The following is a 16,286-nucleotide window of genomic DNA, read 5'->3' as shown; positions in this document are numbered from 1 at the left end:
CTCCTAACTTCTAACTTTTTGAGTTCATTTCTCTGTTTTGATGTTATAGAGACACATGTTCAGTAATGACATGCTTGGTAATTCTATCTATTCAACAAGTATTTAGTAAGTATATATTTTGTGCCGGACTTCTGGCATTTGTTTTTAAATGATTTATGGATGTCTTGCCTACTTCCAAAAAAGTATTTGAAGTGACTTTCTCAAGATGGTTTTTCCACCCATTACAATTCATCATGATCTGATAGAACACATACAATCAAGTAAGTCTATTGGTAGCTTCCTTTCTTTTAAAGAGCTTTGCTCTCCAGGGATGTAGTATATGTTGAATATTCTGGTTAGTAAGTTAAGAAAATAATCTTGCTCACAAATGAACTAATATTTGTTGAGGACTATATGTGTGTGTGTGTATGTATTTTTTTCCCCTAAGTATTCTCTTGTACACTAAGAAATAGATGACAAAAGAATAGAAGATGTTGTCCCGACCTTATCGAAACTTCTTGGCAGGAGATACACAAATAAGCAGATAACAAATTCCTGCCCTTGGGGATAATACATTCTCAGGCAATACAGCTGTGGAAAACAACTAAAGAGCAACATGAGACACTATGGAGCAACGCTTCTCAGATCTTAATGTGCCTAAAATCACCTTGGAATCTTGTTCAAATGCAGATTCAGGTTGAGTGGATCTGGAGTGCAATCTGCGCCTGCACACTTCTAGCAAGTTCTCAGGTGGTCCCGGATGCTGCTGGCTCCTGCACCTTCCTCTGAGTGGCAAGGAGACAGCAAGCTCCCAAGAAGGCCCCGCCACTGGCTACTGAGCCGTAACATCATCTTGCTGGATGCCATCTATTACACGTGGGAGAATCTGATAAATAAAATAAACACTTCTCTAATGCTCCTTGCGGCACTAACACTTTGATCCTCTATGAGTTTATATTCATGCATTTTTTTCTCTTTTCTCCTCCAATACTCATTTTCTCATTCAAAATGTATTTGTATCCATTCTAACTGGGTTCTTTAACAAAAGAACAGGCAGATGAGATGGTAATCTTGCTTTCTAAATTAGAGGCTCCTCTGCTTCCCCGGTATTTAAATCCCACCATTTAAATAATTATTAGAAACTTCTTCCTCATCAAATAAGTCACATATTTTATACAAGCTGCTTTTTGAAATTTCTATTTTTATATTCTCATTTGCTCTACTCCATTCAGTGTTCTACAATCAGAATATGAGACTTTGAGTCTTTTTATCTGCCATGTAGATCTCTAATATCCTTTTTAAAACAGGAACTGGCATTCAACAAGGTGTGTGAAAAGCAATGTCATGCAGGTTTGTTTTTTTTTTTTTTTTTTTTTTTTTTAGTGGTTTTTATTTATTTTGAGACAGAGAGAGAACAAGTGGGGAGGGGCAGAGAAAGGGGGAGACAGAATCCCCAGCAGGATCGTCCCACACTGTCAGCTCAGAGCTCGATGCAGGGGTCAAACTCACAAACTGTGAGATCATGACCTGAGCTGAAATCAAGAGTTGGATACTTAACTGGATGAGCCACCCAGGCACCCCACCAATATCTTTGAGTTTTGAACTCAAAGACAAACGTTTTTAGTCTAATATTTTACTAGAAATAGTTGTTTGTGTCATGAAATCTTGTGTTGAAAATTCTTGGCCACAGAGGTAGAAATACATCATTTAAGAAGCTCATCAAGATTTTCTTTCAATGAACTCTCTCCTTTATAGTTGCCTCTCAGGTACATCTATGTGCTACCAATAAGCAACGGTAGTCTACATTGTATTGAGAATATATTGAGGAAAGGAGGGCATTGCCATCCAAGTTTTGCACACTAATTAAGAGTTGCAAATGGCTTAACAAAGTTCGGTTATAATTGTGAAATTGCCTTTTCCATCTGTTTACATAATTATAACAGCTAGAGTTGGAAAATTTTAGATTGCCTAATAAAAAGATAAGGGCTTAAAAAAAAACTTGATCATCCTAAAATAGTAAAAAGTCTTTCACTTAAGACTTTTAAAAGTCTTTTGCTTTTCCATGAAAGTCTATATAGAGATAGAGAAAATATTTATGACCTCCAAGAGCCATCCTTCTATTGGTATCAAAAAAATGAGTGTTCCTTGAATTTTCTACCATGAAAATCATTGTACTTATCTTTCTCAAAATATCTAAAGAAAGTAGCACTCTTTAAAAGTAAAAATATTATGCACATAAAGATATCCAAATAAATGGTACTGGTTGCTGGCTCTCTGGGACAGACCAAGTGACTTTCAGTTACAAGACCTAACCTACAGAATGAACCCTTCTTCTGGCTCTAGTCTTTAACATCATAAGGTCAGACATCTAAATATCAGAAACAATGGCAGAATTGTCTTTCTAGAGCAGGGGTCTGTTTTCAAAGTTTACAGGAGCCCAAGAATATAACAATCCAAAAGAATAAAATACGTGTTCAAGCGTAACTAGTATGCTTTCTCTCTCACGGAAACCATTTGCAACAAATCTCATGGTCAGAAAGTTGCTCACTGAGCAGAGACTCAGACCAAGGGGAATTAAGGAATTATGAAATATTACTATCTTTTACATCATATCTTGATGGATCTCTCACTATCGTATAAAGAAGGGGCCAACAAAGCTAACAGAAACCACTAAGAGTTGAACAGGTATAGTTTAACGTATGGTCACACAGGCAGTGGAAAAAGAATGACTAACAAGGAGACAGTTTTACTCCAGTAGGAGGTCATTAGCTTCCCCAGGCTACAGCGAGGCAGAAGGAGACGGCAGATGCACAAGCCGACTGGGTGGGCTGGCCACAACTGGACCCATGGTGCATCTGTCCCCTGGGGGAGCTGGTGCCTTTGGAAGAGCAGCCACTGCCTCAGAGAACATCCCAGGTAGAAAGGGAAGGGGAGGAATACCGAGTTCTCTTATTCTTTCACCTGCCAATTTCCTGACAATGCTTCTCATCGGCTAAACCCACCCCAAGTCAGCTTTTGAATGGATTCTCATTCCATTTTTTTCTTTACTTTTTTGGAATGTATTCACTCTCTTTCCATTCTTTTGGTGGTTTCTCTAGAAATTTTAACATGCATATTCAACTTATCAAGTTCTAAAGTTAATTTTTTTTTTTTACCCTTTTCCAAACAGCATGATTCTATTCATCACTGCAGGCTTTCGGTTATTATTTTTCTGTAATTTAAGGTATTTTTAACCTCTCACGATATTGCCATTACTGTTGTATACAGTGGTAAATAATAATCATAACACACACTTACTACGCTCCAGATACTTTCCAAATACTTTACTATACTCTTTCAAATCATCCTTATGGTAACTCTCGGGGAAATAGTATGATCATCGCCATTTGATAAAGGAGAAAAGAAGGACACATTGAGATTAATTAATTTCCCCATAATCACACCAATTACACGCAGAGTCAGGTGTTCAATGCAGACTGTTGGCTTCAGAGTGTTTGGCTTTTGCTTTTGGTGGTTTTTAAGTTTACTATCACATGCTTATATGTAGATATCATTTATTTGTTCTTGTACATGTGTAGATTTATATCATATTATTTTTTATTTAAAAGCCATTGGGCTTCTTGGGGCACCTAGGTGGCTCAGTCAGCATCCGACTCTTGATTTCAGCTCAGATCATAATTTCACAGTTGTGAGATCAAGCCCCACATTGGGCTCTGTGCTGGGTGGGTAGCCTGCTTAAGATTCTCTTTCCCACCTCTCCTTCTGCCCCTCCCATTTGCTTGCACATGTGTGTGCTATCTCTCTCAAAAATCAATCAATCAACAAATAAATAAATAAATTGGCTTCTTGAATCTGGATTTGGCATCTTGCAAATTCTGGAAAGTTCCCAGACATTCTACCTGCACCTCACTCTCCCCCACTTCTCCATCAGGAATTCTTAAGTCTTAAACTTTCTGTGTCTTTAATCTTGCCATCATACATTCTATCCTTCTTTTATTAGTCTGCGCTGAATTCTGCATATTTTCTTTAGTTTTTAATGTGACTTAAATTCAAATCTTCAAGTGTTATATTCTTTGATTGTCTTCCTAATCTTCTTGTTCTTTATGATTATTTTAAAGTTGTTTCTTTTATAAAAGGCTCATAATTCCCATGGATGCTGTATATGCAGGACTGATTTTGCTGTTGGGGTTTTGCTTCTGCTGTTGTTAATGGCGTCCTGTGTCTTTATACGTTTTTGTGATTTTACTTCACTATGAAGCACTCTCACAGTAAACTTTGAACATTATATGTAGAAATACTTTGAAGCCTGGGATGTTTTTCTCCAGAACAGGGTGGCATTTGGTTCTGTAGATACAGTCCAGGCTCACTAAGCCAAATTTATAGCTTTAGTTTGTGTGTGTGTATGTCACTCAGGCAGTATGAATTCAGGCTGTCATCTTCTGAGAAGACAGGTTTATCATTATGTGTTCTCAGGGGAACAGTTTTCTTCCTTCTGCTCAGGAGAAATATGACAATGAAGGCATTTCCTTGAAGTTCTTTGTGGCAGAATGGGGTTATTTCTGGTTTTCCCTCATCCTCGGGCTATGGCCCTGTTGGAGTCTGAGAATTATTGAGGAAGGAGAGTCTGATGACTTCCATCACAACACTCTATGGAGTATATGAAAACTTGTGTTTAAGTTCACTCAGTTCAGCAAAAAATAATCTCCAAGCCTGTCCATGTTCCCACTTGCTCTCAGGACATGGCTTTAGTACTTCTTATTTTCTTACCAACGAGACGATATTTTTTGTGTTATGTATAAGTTTTAGTTGCTTTCTAGAAGCATTCATCTACCAATATATTCCACCATGTTTATGAAAATGGAAGAGAATCACACTCCCCTCACGTGCTAGTATCAGTTGGCTTACAGGTGAAGGAACCCTGAGCCAGTCCATGACTCAAAGATGATCGTTTCTATTTATTTACAACATACCCATTATAAATTGACTTCTAGAGTTTCTCAAATAAGTCCTAGTTTTCTTATTTCCAGCTTATTCAAAGAACGCTTTACGCCTCCAGCCTCTTCATCTCCCAATTTGCTCATCTCTGCACCGTCGGTGTAGAGCCTGACGCAGGGCTCGAACCCATAGAGCATGAGATCGTGACCTGAGCCAAAATAGAGTCGGATGCTCAACAGATCGAGCCATCTAGGCGGCCCAAATTTTATGTTTGTTGTACACCTGACTCCTGTTTCCTGGCTGGGTTGGAAAGAGTCAACCTAGCAGGAATGAACTGTATCTTCTGACAGGCCTGCTTACCTAACTGACTGAATCACCCAGGTGCCCCCAAGCCACTCTTTAAAATAATGAGGTTGCTCTATATGTAATACAAAATACCAGATGCCAAAATATATTCGTGCATGAACAGGAACAATACGAGTAATGGGATCCATTTTTGCCTAAAGAAATCTGAAAGAATAAGCCGTTTGGCATATACCCAGATTCCAGACTCGTGGAAGAAAAGCAGGTGTTCAGGATAAAGCATACTGTTTGCACAAAAGGTTTAAGCACAATCTCTGTATTAAAATTCTTTAGGAGACACCTGACATTTATAAACACTAAATCATTTGCAAATCTACAAATTGATAGATATGACTGACAGGGAGATTTTATAACTATTGATTGCCTTTTAAGTTGCCATTTCTGCTAAGAATGAGATATATCCTGTGCCTATCATTCCATAACATGATAGATTTATCAGCTTTCACTAAGTGTTCATCCTCGATGAACAAAAATTATTGTTCGTGCTCACACATTTAATTTATAATAGGACTTTGTTTTCTGGCAAGGACTATTCATAAAGGCCAACTTTTAGTCCAAAATGAGTATCATGAAATTTCTTCAAATGTATATCTGGACTAGAAAAGGGGAAATCAAAAATTATATGAAAGTATAATCCACAAAAGCATCCAGGCTCTAAAGCCAATAATTGCCCTGAGGACATCTGCCTAGCCCTTGTAGCTTGGACATTTTGAGTTCAATGGGATGACCACGTTGAAGACAGGAGATAACACCTCAGGCCAGCACATGTTTAGAAGCCTAAGCCAGGAATCTAGAAGGCAGCATTCAGCAAAATGAGGAAGAAAGAAGCAGCCCAGCAGCGTCACCGTAAAATAGGGGTAAACCACAGGAAATCAAGGGATCTCAAACGCCCTTACCTCCACTTGCTTTCCAATGGGACCAAAGCTCAGAAATCACCCAGGTGTGGAATAATGCTGTACCACTTAGCTGCACAAGTTACTCAGACTTTGAGCAAGTTACTTAAACTCTCTATGCTTCAGTTTTCTCATCTGTAAAATGAGTATAGGGACAATAAAGCCCAGGGTTGTGAGATGGAGTCCATTGTCTTCTATGTACCTGGCACATGGTACATACAAGTAAGTGATAGGTACCTGCTATTATGCTCATCCGAGGCACTGTACTCTCTTGGCCACGTGTTCTCATGGCCACAGTGAGTTCATCTAGGGGTGGGCACATGACCTGAGCTGATGAGTCTGAGTCATTCTTTGAGTCACTGGGCATGAGCCAATCCCTGTGTGGTAGAGACCCTATGGATCCGAGATGAATGAGTGGTAGGAGCCATGTCCTCTGTCATTTTTTGGAAGCTGTTCTGCTACAGGAAAGAATAAAGCCAACATAAAATATGACAAGAGTTTTTTCTTTGCTTCCATAGTTTCTGAGATCCAGCTGTAAGTGTGCCCACCCTTCAATTATATCGGTGATTTTCTCCTAACAATTCCTCCTTTTTACCTCAACTCTTTCAGATCACTCGACCATCACTTAGACTATTTAATCCTATATGTGACTGTCACATGCAGCCACTCTGTGAACTATCGAAATCGTTTGTCGCACAGAAACGAGGGACACGATTTATCTTTCAACTTTCATTTACCCATTACAGCACTCTTTTCAATCGAGAGTTAATAGCACACATTAGCAAACAATGTGCTAAGAAAGCACTTCCTGGGTACATCCCAGGTTTCTGGGTTATCTAAATCTTAAGATATTTTAACCATTAATAAAAGTTCAGAGATAACATTCTGGAACGAAATTACTAGGCCTTGCATAGTTAGGATTCCTTTCAACAAGAAGCTTAGGCTATTCTAATACAGAGTTGGGGCGGCAGTTACCATGTGACTGTGTTAGAAAAAGGCAAGAAGTAGCAATCAACAGCTGAGTATATTGTATCATCGCAGTGCATCATGATAGCATATGGCAATATATAATTATAAACTATATAATTAAAATATATAAATATCACTTACAGACTCACACTATGATTTATTTATAAGTTACATTAGATGGTAAAACTCCCTAGACAAAGCACAGGTAGCCTACTTGCCATTCAGAAAATGTGTGTTGAACCAAACATATTTCCCCCAGACATCCACACATCTGTTTCTAACTTATTAGTCTGCAGCATCCTCACTAATTAATCTAGTGGCAATATCAGATCCCAGTCACTGTATCACCCCTGAATTCGCCAGATGTTCAGCATGCTGAGCGCCAAATGACCCTTTCTCCCTCTCGGGTGGTATCTACATTGCTTTCACGGGTGACATTTCTCTTGGATGAGGAAGCCTACGATGAAAATTTAGAACGCCCCCAGAGCAATCACAGCTTCCCCTTGATATCACAATGTCCACCACCATTTTGAAATGTAAAACCCGAGGCAATTCGAGCTACACAACATTTAAATCACGTCTGTAACAAACACAGCGGTGATGTTTTACCATGTGTTGCTAGAGCCACGCACCATTCAAGTATCCATTTTCTTCAAGTTGCTTTCGATATGAAAGGAATTTAGGTGGTTCCACGATGAAGTTCAGCGTTGGAGCTCACAGATACACGATGAACCCCGGGACCTGGGCAATGGTGTTTGCCCTCGTTCAGAGGACAGGCGTCGTGGGGAGAGAGTAGGATGCCAGGGGCAGGGGATCGGGGAAGCACTGGGCGGGCACAGTTTTGGTCGTGGACACAGGCAGATTTCTATTAACTACCACTTACCAGATAAACGTCTGAGTAATTACTGAAGCTTGGAAGCTTCATTTATCACAACTATGTGTTGTGTAATAATAGCATCACAGGAGATTGTTCGGAATTAAAGAATAGAAACATTTTTTGAGTGCCTAACCCAATGCCTAGTGTATAGGAAGTTTTCAATTAATGTTAAAATCCAGAAGACACCGAAATAAACTGGAAAACAATCAGGAGAATAGAAAACAGGAAGAGAAAAGAGGAAGACTGAAACGTCAGTGGTGTGGTTGGCTACAGAAATTCACAGGCCTGGTTATTTCTAATCCACTTTAGTGGTATGAGAATATAAATAAGGAAAAACTGTCATGGAAAATTTGCCGTCCACAACAGGCTGGCGATTGTCCTGTTATTTTGAGGCCACTGACCCTATTATCGGAGGCCGACCGCTTTTATTTACAACTCATATATACCCTCTTCCTTTACAGATACTCATTCAAATCCCCAAAGCAAAGTCTTTTCTTTGCTGCCTAAAAATAATTACGGAACACAGACAAAGCCCATGGGAACTGCACTTCTGATGTTCTTTTCACAGCGACAATAGGCTCCTGGGCTTGTCTCTTCCTGTGTTTCTTTCTGGTGTTTTCTGTCGGCCATTCCTCTGAGCCACAAGGCTCCTTGTGGCTGATTGTAGGGTCAGCGTAAGCCCATCTCGCCTTGCCTTCTGCTACGTCCATTTAGTTCCACAAAAGCTTCCCACCCCTTCCTGGAGCCATGACTGGGAAGTGAGCACTGGAAATGGTTGCCAGGGAGCCACTTCAGATTCTGCAATACTTGGAAACCATATATTGACTTAAGACGTTTAGAGCTTATGTGGTATGGCCAGGCCTTTGGAGAAACATTTAAGTTACCCCCTGGCCTCTCCTTCCCTCTGATGGTCTGCTTTGTAAAATGGAAGCCACCACAATAATGAGTTGGAAAAGCTACTGAAATGGGACCGACCGTAAGGGCAAGCCATGGTTATCAGCGTTTTGTTAAACCTCCCCCGTACACCAGAGTGAGAGGATTTTTCAGCTGTTTGTAGCTGTGTTTGTCAAAAGCTAATTAATAGGATTAAGCTGCAGAGTTTCGCTTTTCCCAGGGGGCAAACTAAAACAACATTTAGAGAGATACCCCATATCTAATCTTAAATTAGTCTTGTGCTACCACGTTTATGTCTCAGCTTTGGAGTGGCTTTGGAAGACATCAACAGAGTGAAGTCTATGGCACTCCCCTAAAGGGCTGTTCCAGATTGGTAACCAAATCATGAAAAGGCAAATAGCATATTCTCTGAGAGTGAGAGAGCCAAACATAGGACACTTCGGAAGGTTCAAACTGTCTTAAGAATACAAATGTTTAAAAAATGTACCGTAAGAAATAGGCCCAAGTTTAACAAGCATAATTGAATTCATTATCTTCAGAAAAATATTTACTAAGTCAATCCCATGAAATGCTGTTTTTCTATGCTAACGACATAGTTTTTTTTAATAATTAAAAAATACCACAATATTATATAATGTACTGGAAATTCTTACCCTACTTATTATGCTATAATTTTCCTTACTTATTTTGTTCTTTCATGAAAAGATTTGCTATGAAACTAACAGTAGAAACAATAGGGGTTGAAAAATGTTTGTTGAGAGAAGGGCTGAGGAGCCAGTGGAAACATTTCGCGTTATTTCCATCGTTTCAAATATTTTACGACATTATCACTGCTAAAATTACTATGAAATGTAATCCAGTCCCATCTCTTCATAAAAACATAACTGCTCATCAGCAACAATTTTAGGAGTTGTTCTAAGTCTCTTTAGGAGTTACTCTGTCATTTGGAATAAAAAAAACACCTTTTTTTTTTTATTTTAAAAAGGTGCTGTACTATTGCGTTACACTAAATGTGTAGCTCAAATTATAAACTTTCACTTTATTCTATCACTAAGAAACAAGACTGACTTATTATTTCTTGTCTCTACCATTCAACATAATCAATAATTACTAATTTGCATTCATGTCAACCTTGGCACTATGGACATGTGAGCTGGATAAGTCTTTGTTGTGGGGCTTGACTATGCATTGTAAGACATCTAGTAGCATTTTTGCCTCTACCCATTAGAGACCAGTGGCACCCTCCTGGGTGTGACAAACAAAGATGTCTGCAGACACAGCCAAATGTCCCCTAAGGGGAAAGCGCAAAGTCACTCTCCCTGTTGGTTGAAAACCACAAATTATGTATAGCTGAGGATATACAAAGTTTGAAAACTCCCAGTGTACCCAATCATAAGTAATTTTAATCTACCAAAATTTATGTAAAATTACATAATTAAGAAAAAAAGTAGAGAGCACCAATTTAAGGTCTACAAAAATTGTATTCAGTGTTAACGTTTTCATTTTGAAATTTAATACAGTATAGAAAATACTGAATATAGATTATCCAAATGAAAAGATAGGATTTTATCTCCATCTATATTGAATGAAAAGTCCAATAAACTTTACATATTAAAGTTGCAACATGTGATCATTTTGGACATATATATACATCCATAAAACCACCACCACAATCAAGATTTCAATTATACTAGAAAGTTTCCTTGAAAATTTTCTCTTTGTAATCTGTCCCTCTCTCTAATCCCAGGCAATCACTGATCTGCCTTCTGTCCCTATAGCTGAGTTTGAAATTTCTAGAACTTTATATACATGGAATCATATTGTATAGACTCTGCCTGACTTCTTTCAGTCAGAATAATGATTTTTAAATGTACCCATAGGACTGTGTATATCAATAATCACTTATTTTTTTTGCTGAGTAATATCTTTGGTATGGATATGCTAAGTTCTGTTTTTGTTTTTTTTTAAATTTTTTTTTAATGTTTATTTATTTTTGAGACAGACAGAGACAGAGCATGAACGGGGGAGGGTCGGAGAGAGGGAGACACAGAATCTGAAATAGGCTCCAGGCTCTGAGCTGTCAGCACAGAGCCCAACGCAGGGCTTGAACTCACTGACCTCGAGATCATGACCTGAGCCGAAGTCGGCTGCTCAACCGACTGAGCCACCCAGGCGCCCCTAAGTTCTGTTTTGTTTTGGTTTTTTTCATTGGTTTCCCTGCCAATAAACCTTTGGGTTTTCTCCAGTTTGGGATATTACAAATAAAGCTAACGTGAACATTTGTATATGAGTCTTTGAACATAAAGTTTTGTTTCTCTCGGATAGATACCTAAGAGTGAAACGAGTGGATCAGGTGGTAGGTGTCTGTTAAACTTTTCAGGAAACTTTCAGTTTTCCAATGTGATTCTACCTTTTCACATTCCCTCCAGCCGTAGAGGGCATTTAAGTGGCTCTACATTCTCACCTCCATTTTGCATGGCCAAAAACATACAAGAGCTTCAAGAACTCATCATGGATGGTTCTTCACCAGAAGAAATGTTAGAGGAAGTCCTCCCTTCAAGTGGAAGGAAATGATACCAGACAGGAACATGGATTTACACAAAGGAACAAAAAACACCAGTTATGGGAACAACATAGATTAAAATAGGGTTTTCTTCTTTACCCTGTAAGTCTCTTTAAAAGATAACAGACTGCTTGTAGCCAGAAGAATAACAATGTAATGAGATAAATAGCATATACAGCAGAAAAAAGGTGGGACAAAGTTGGGAGAGAAGAAATGGAAGTATTTTAAAATTCTTACGGTGTATATGTAGTAATATAATATTATCTGAAGTAGACCATAATAAATTAAAGATGTACAATTTAAACCCTAAGGCGACCACGAAAATAACATTATATAGTGTTATAGGAAGGGAGCCAACAAAGGAAAAACGATGGAATTATAAAGAATACTTCACTCATACAAAAACGAAGGAAAAGAGGGGAAAAAGGAATAGATGAGACAAGTGGACAATAAACAACAAGACGGTTGACTTAAACCCAAATGTCCCAGCCCAAAATGTCAGAAAAAGAGAGAGAGGGAGACTCCCTAGGTCAGATATTAAATTCTGACAAAGCCGAGTAAAAAATGAATAGCTTCCTTTCCAAAGGAGTCCCAAGTTCTAAACTGAAAGGAGCTGCTTCTCTTTGCCAGAGGCCACAATCAGCAAAATCATTAGTCACAAAGATTTACAGCTCAAAGGGAGCATTGCACTTGAGATGTCCCAGAGGTATAGAGAGCTTCAGCTCCCTGGGAAGAGCCTCCAAGCCTGCTGGTTTGGAACCTGCTTACAGGGTGATACTTCTTATGATACCCAACTGAAATGTCCACATGGAGTGCCCCAGTGGGATACAGACTGTATCTGATACTCAGTGTCTGAGAAGTTTTAAGGCTTTCCCTTGGGTGGTGGAAGTCTGAAAAAACAACAAACAAACAAAAACAGTCTCTCCGGGACTTCCAGAGGGACTGAGTGTTGCAAATCCATCCACATACTCCCAAGAAACATTATTCACAGAGCAAGCTCTTGAGATTTTTTGGGCTTTATCAGCCATATCTGTGAGCCAAGGTGTGATATCTTCAAAGTCAGGGCTATTGTGACTAAGGCTTCTGACTTGTCAACCAGCAGGACATCAGGAGTACATGGAAGACTTTTAAAACAAGAGTACACAGTCACTTGCGTTATGATCTGATAGTCCCACTGGTGGTAAATGATGAGGGAGCGTCTCACTGACACTTCCTGTACATGCAAGAATTCCCCATCAAAAGAATCTCTTCTGACACACATAGAACAGAGGAATGCAACCACACAGACCATCAACTACAGGTGTAGAAGCACTACAGTAGACTGAGTAGCCCAGAAGTCCTCACCCAGAAGGTCTCCGTGCTTCCTTTCGCTACTGCAAACCTTGCCCAAACTTTATCAGTTCACTTTGGGGGTTGCCTTCCCCCGTGGGAACAGATGGCATTGTGACTCTGCCCCCTATAATCAACAAAACTACAAAAACGTCCCTCCACACAGTGACCCAGCATCCAACACACAGCTTTGTAACCTTAGTCTTTAAGTTAGAGAACTTAATTAACATAATACCAACATATTTGATTCATATTTACTTTACCACCCTTTGTTTTCCATTTAACCAATCCATCTTGTGTACGCTTTTCTTTCTTACCTCTTTCGTAAGAAATATTTTACTATGATCCCATTTTGTTCTATTAAATTGTTAAACTTTTACTACTCTTTTAGTAATAACCATAATGACAGGTGATTTTGACATATTACAATCTAAAAAATAAATCACAGCTTTTACTCCTCCTATTTATGCTTGAACCTTAGAACATTTTAATTCACCATACCCCCCTCAACTTTTATAACGTCATTGTGCATTTTCTTTTATTATTAATTTTTAGAAACTGCTTATTTTCCATCGGCTGTATTTCCATTTTGTTTGCCTTTGTGGAAGAGCGGCTTAAGATCACTCAGTGGTTGTTCCTACCCTCCCAGTGGCCTGAGCACTGGCAGCTGCAGACCTGACCGCCCCGGTCTTCAGTAGGAAGTGCCCAACAGGCACAGAGGGCACCTGCCCGCCTTCAGACCGGTCTGTGACTTCAGGTTGAGCAGCAGTGAACCCAGGCGCTGGAGTAGCCCGTTCACCCTGAAATTCCTCTTTGGTCACAGCCTTTTTGGCAGCAGGCTGTTCTTCCTTTTCATTCTCTGCAGGGTCTCTGTAGAGTAGAGATCAGCACGACCTCCCAGGGGTGTTCACCGGAAATGGTGCCACGCGTGCGCAGAACTTCCGGTGGGGGAGGGGCCAGCATCCACCGCATCAGACCCACTGAGTGAGCTCCCTTATTGTCGCAAGGCATGGCGATGTCCACACAGGGCAGAGGAGAGTGTTAGAACGAGGGCAGACAGGTTAAGGTAAGATGCCTCTGTGAGAGGCTGGTGGTCAGCCCAAGGATCAGTAACCACCAGAAGGCTGCCTGGACCTGGTTAGAGAAGGTTCCAGGAGTGGGGCAGCCGGCAGTAGGAGTGATTCTAGTAGCAGCAGCAAATTTCAGCACAGCTCGCTGGCCAGGACTCCTGGATGAGATGACACGCACATCAGCCGGGTTTGCAATGGCAACAAGGCACGAGCTACCAGCAGAAGCTCCCAGGTTCTCCTCAGATTTGTGATATAGAACCCATCACGTTTCCTTTTGTAGATGTACTGTTCCATTGGAAGTCAAGGTTGGTGCCACCTAAACGGGCTCCTGCTGCAAGGAACTTGAGGACACCCTCCTGCTTCACTTACGGGATATCAATGGCTCCAGACTTCGTGAAAGTTTCCCTTTAAGTTATAAGGAGAATGCAGAACAATACCATATGGACCCCTCCCTGGGTAGCTTGAAAAGGTTTCATGCATTTTAACTCTGAATTGTGATTTACATCAAGACACTGCCACTGTTGTTTTGTTTACGGTCAATATTCATTTATATTTTCCTGTATATCTTTAAAATGTATTTTTTACTTTTTTCCCTGCGAGGATACATTTTCTTCTACCTAATGAACACCATTCAGGAGCACTTCTTTCAACAATCTCAGTATTTCCTCTGAAGACATGTGTATTTCGCTGTTTTTATAGGATCTTTTGCTGATCAATGGGTTCTGGATTGGTAGCTATCTTTGTGCACTTTAACTATGAAATTCTGTTATCTTAGGATTTCTATCATTACTCTCTAGAAGCCGGCCAGCTGTGTGTCTCCTTGTCCCTTTGAAGGTAAGGTTTCTTTCCTTCAGGTTGCTTAACCATTGTTTTCACGGTCTTTGCTGTTTGGGTGGTTTCTTGTTTGTTTGTCTTGGATTTGGGGTTTTCTCTGTATTTATCTTGCCTGTGTTGTAGAACTTCCTTAATCTGCTGTTCAATGGTTTGTAGAAGTCTTGCCATTATCTCTTCAACTATGGCTTCTGCCTTATTTTTCCCTTCACTCCTTTAGGGACTCCAATTACATGCACATTAGACCTTTTCTTGTCTCACAAACCTTCTAATAAAAACTGTACTATTTTTAATGTTTTTTTGCTCTCTCTGTACTTCACCTTCAAATTTTGTATTAACATGTCAATTTCAGTAGTCTTGTCTCCTGCTGTCTTCATTCTTCAAAGACCTTTTATTTAAAACAACATTTTAATAATTTCTCTTCAGTTCTAGCAGTCTGTTTCTTTCCTTTTAGAGATGGCGGCTCTCTGCCCAAATCTCCATTTTTTCATCTGTTTCTAGTATTGTCATATACTAATCACGATTATCGTGAGGTCCTTGTCAGATGGCAGTGATATCTCTGTCAACTGCGAGCTTGTTTCTATGAACACCATTTTATCTATTTTACTTATTTTATCTATTTTACTTTATTTACTTTATCTATTTTACTTTATTTCTAGTCTTGATATTAGTCTTGAAGTGTCGTAGTAATTTTTATTAAATGCTAATTATTCTGGAGTAAAAAACTACAGAGACTTACGGCAATGATTCATTCCTGCAGACAGTATTGACCTTTCTCTTACTGTGCTAAAACAACAGAGGCTTAACAAGAACTGTGAGTCATGGCTGCCTTGCAGCCCCATTATTGCTGTTGTACTTCTAGTGCGGCCTGGACTCAACCAAGAGGTCTGGGCACTCTCTGTGACCCCCTTCTAGTTTCAGGTCCTAAATTGCAATCATTGTCTTATAAGACTGTTGATAGCTTTGCCATGCTTTTGAATCTCCTGCCTCAGAGGGCCCAGAATTTGGCAAATGTTTTCAGGGGAAAATTAACCACATGCTTGGAGATGCCAAAGTCTACCAGAACTCCATCCTCCCCTGTGGCTGAAAGCTTAGGTTCTGAGCCCAATGCACCTGCCTCCTCAACTGACCTCACAGTGAAAGCCAAGGCAAAAATGATTCCACCTTTGAGGAGTCTGGTTCCTGTTCAAAACCGTCCATGTGCTTCTTTGGGCCTGACCATAGGCTATTCCAAAGGCTTTCCCCGACAGCCCCTCTGGCTGGCTATCTCCTCACATATTTAAATACCGATCCCAGGGCCTTTGTTCCTAGATCTCTTTATCTTAGGCCTTCTGCCAAGATCTTTTTCAGGTATCTCTGCCAAGCTTTCCTTAGCAGAGGAAGAAGGGGAAAGCAGGACACTTTTCCCTACTATGACTCGGTACGCAGTGCTTTTCTGCTCCTAGCATTTCCCCCTCACTTTATCCTAACCACCATGGTCCATAAACTGTGGGAGCCTTTTGTTCAGGGCTCCTTCTGCTGTGGGATGGCCCCACCTGCATGGATCCACCTAACCTTCAAACGGTGCATCATTCCATGGAGGC

The 16,286-nt window shown here is 40.0% G+C and overlaps 1 pseudogene; it reads right to left on the bottom strand.

Moving 5' to 3' along the window:
• Nucleotides 1-12,915: 12,915 nt before the first annotated feature.
• On the bottom strand, nucleotides 12,916-14,874 carry LOC112869935 (small ribosomal subunit protein uS2 pseudogene; annotated as a pseudogene).
• Nucleotides 14,875-16,286: the final 1,412 nt, after the last annotated feature.

Source organism: Puma concolor, chromosome B1 (genome assembly GCF_028749965.1).
Source record: "Puma concolor isolate L17-30 chromosome B1, mPumCon1.1.hap2, whole genome shotgun sequence".
In the NCBI taxonomy this organism is placed as follows: domain Eukaryota; kingdom Metazoa; phylum Chordata; class Mammalia; order Carnivora; family Felidae; genus Puma; species Puma concolor.
This window is presented reverse-complemented; position numbering and strand designations above follow the sequence as displayed.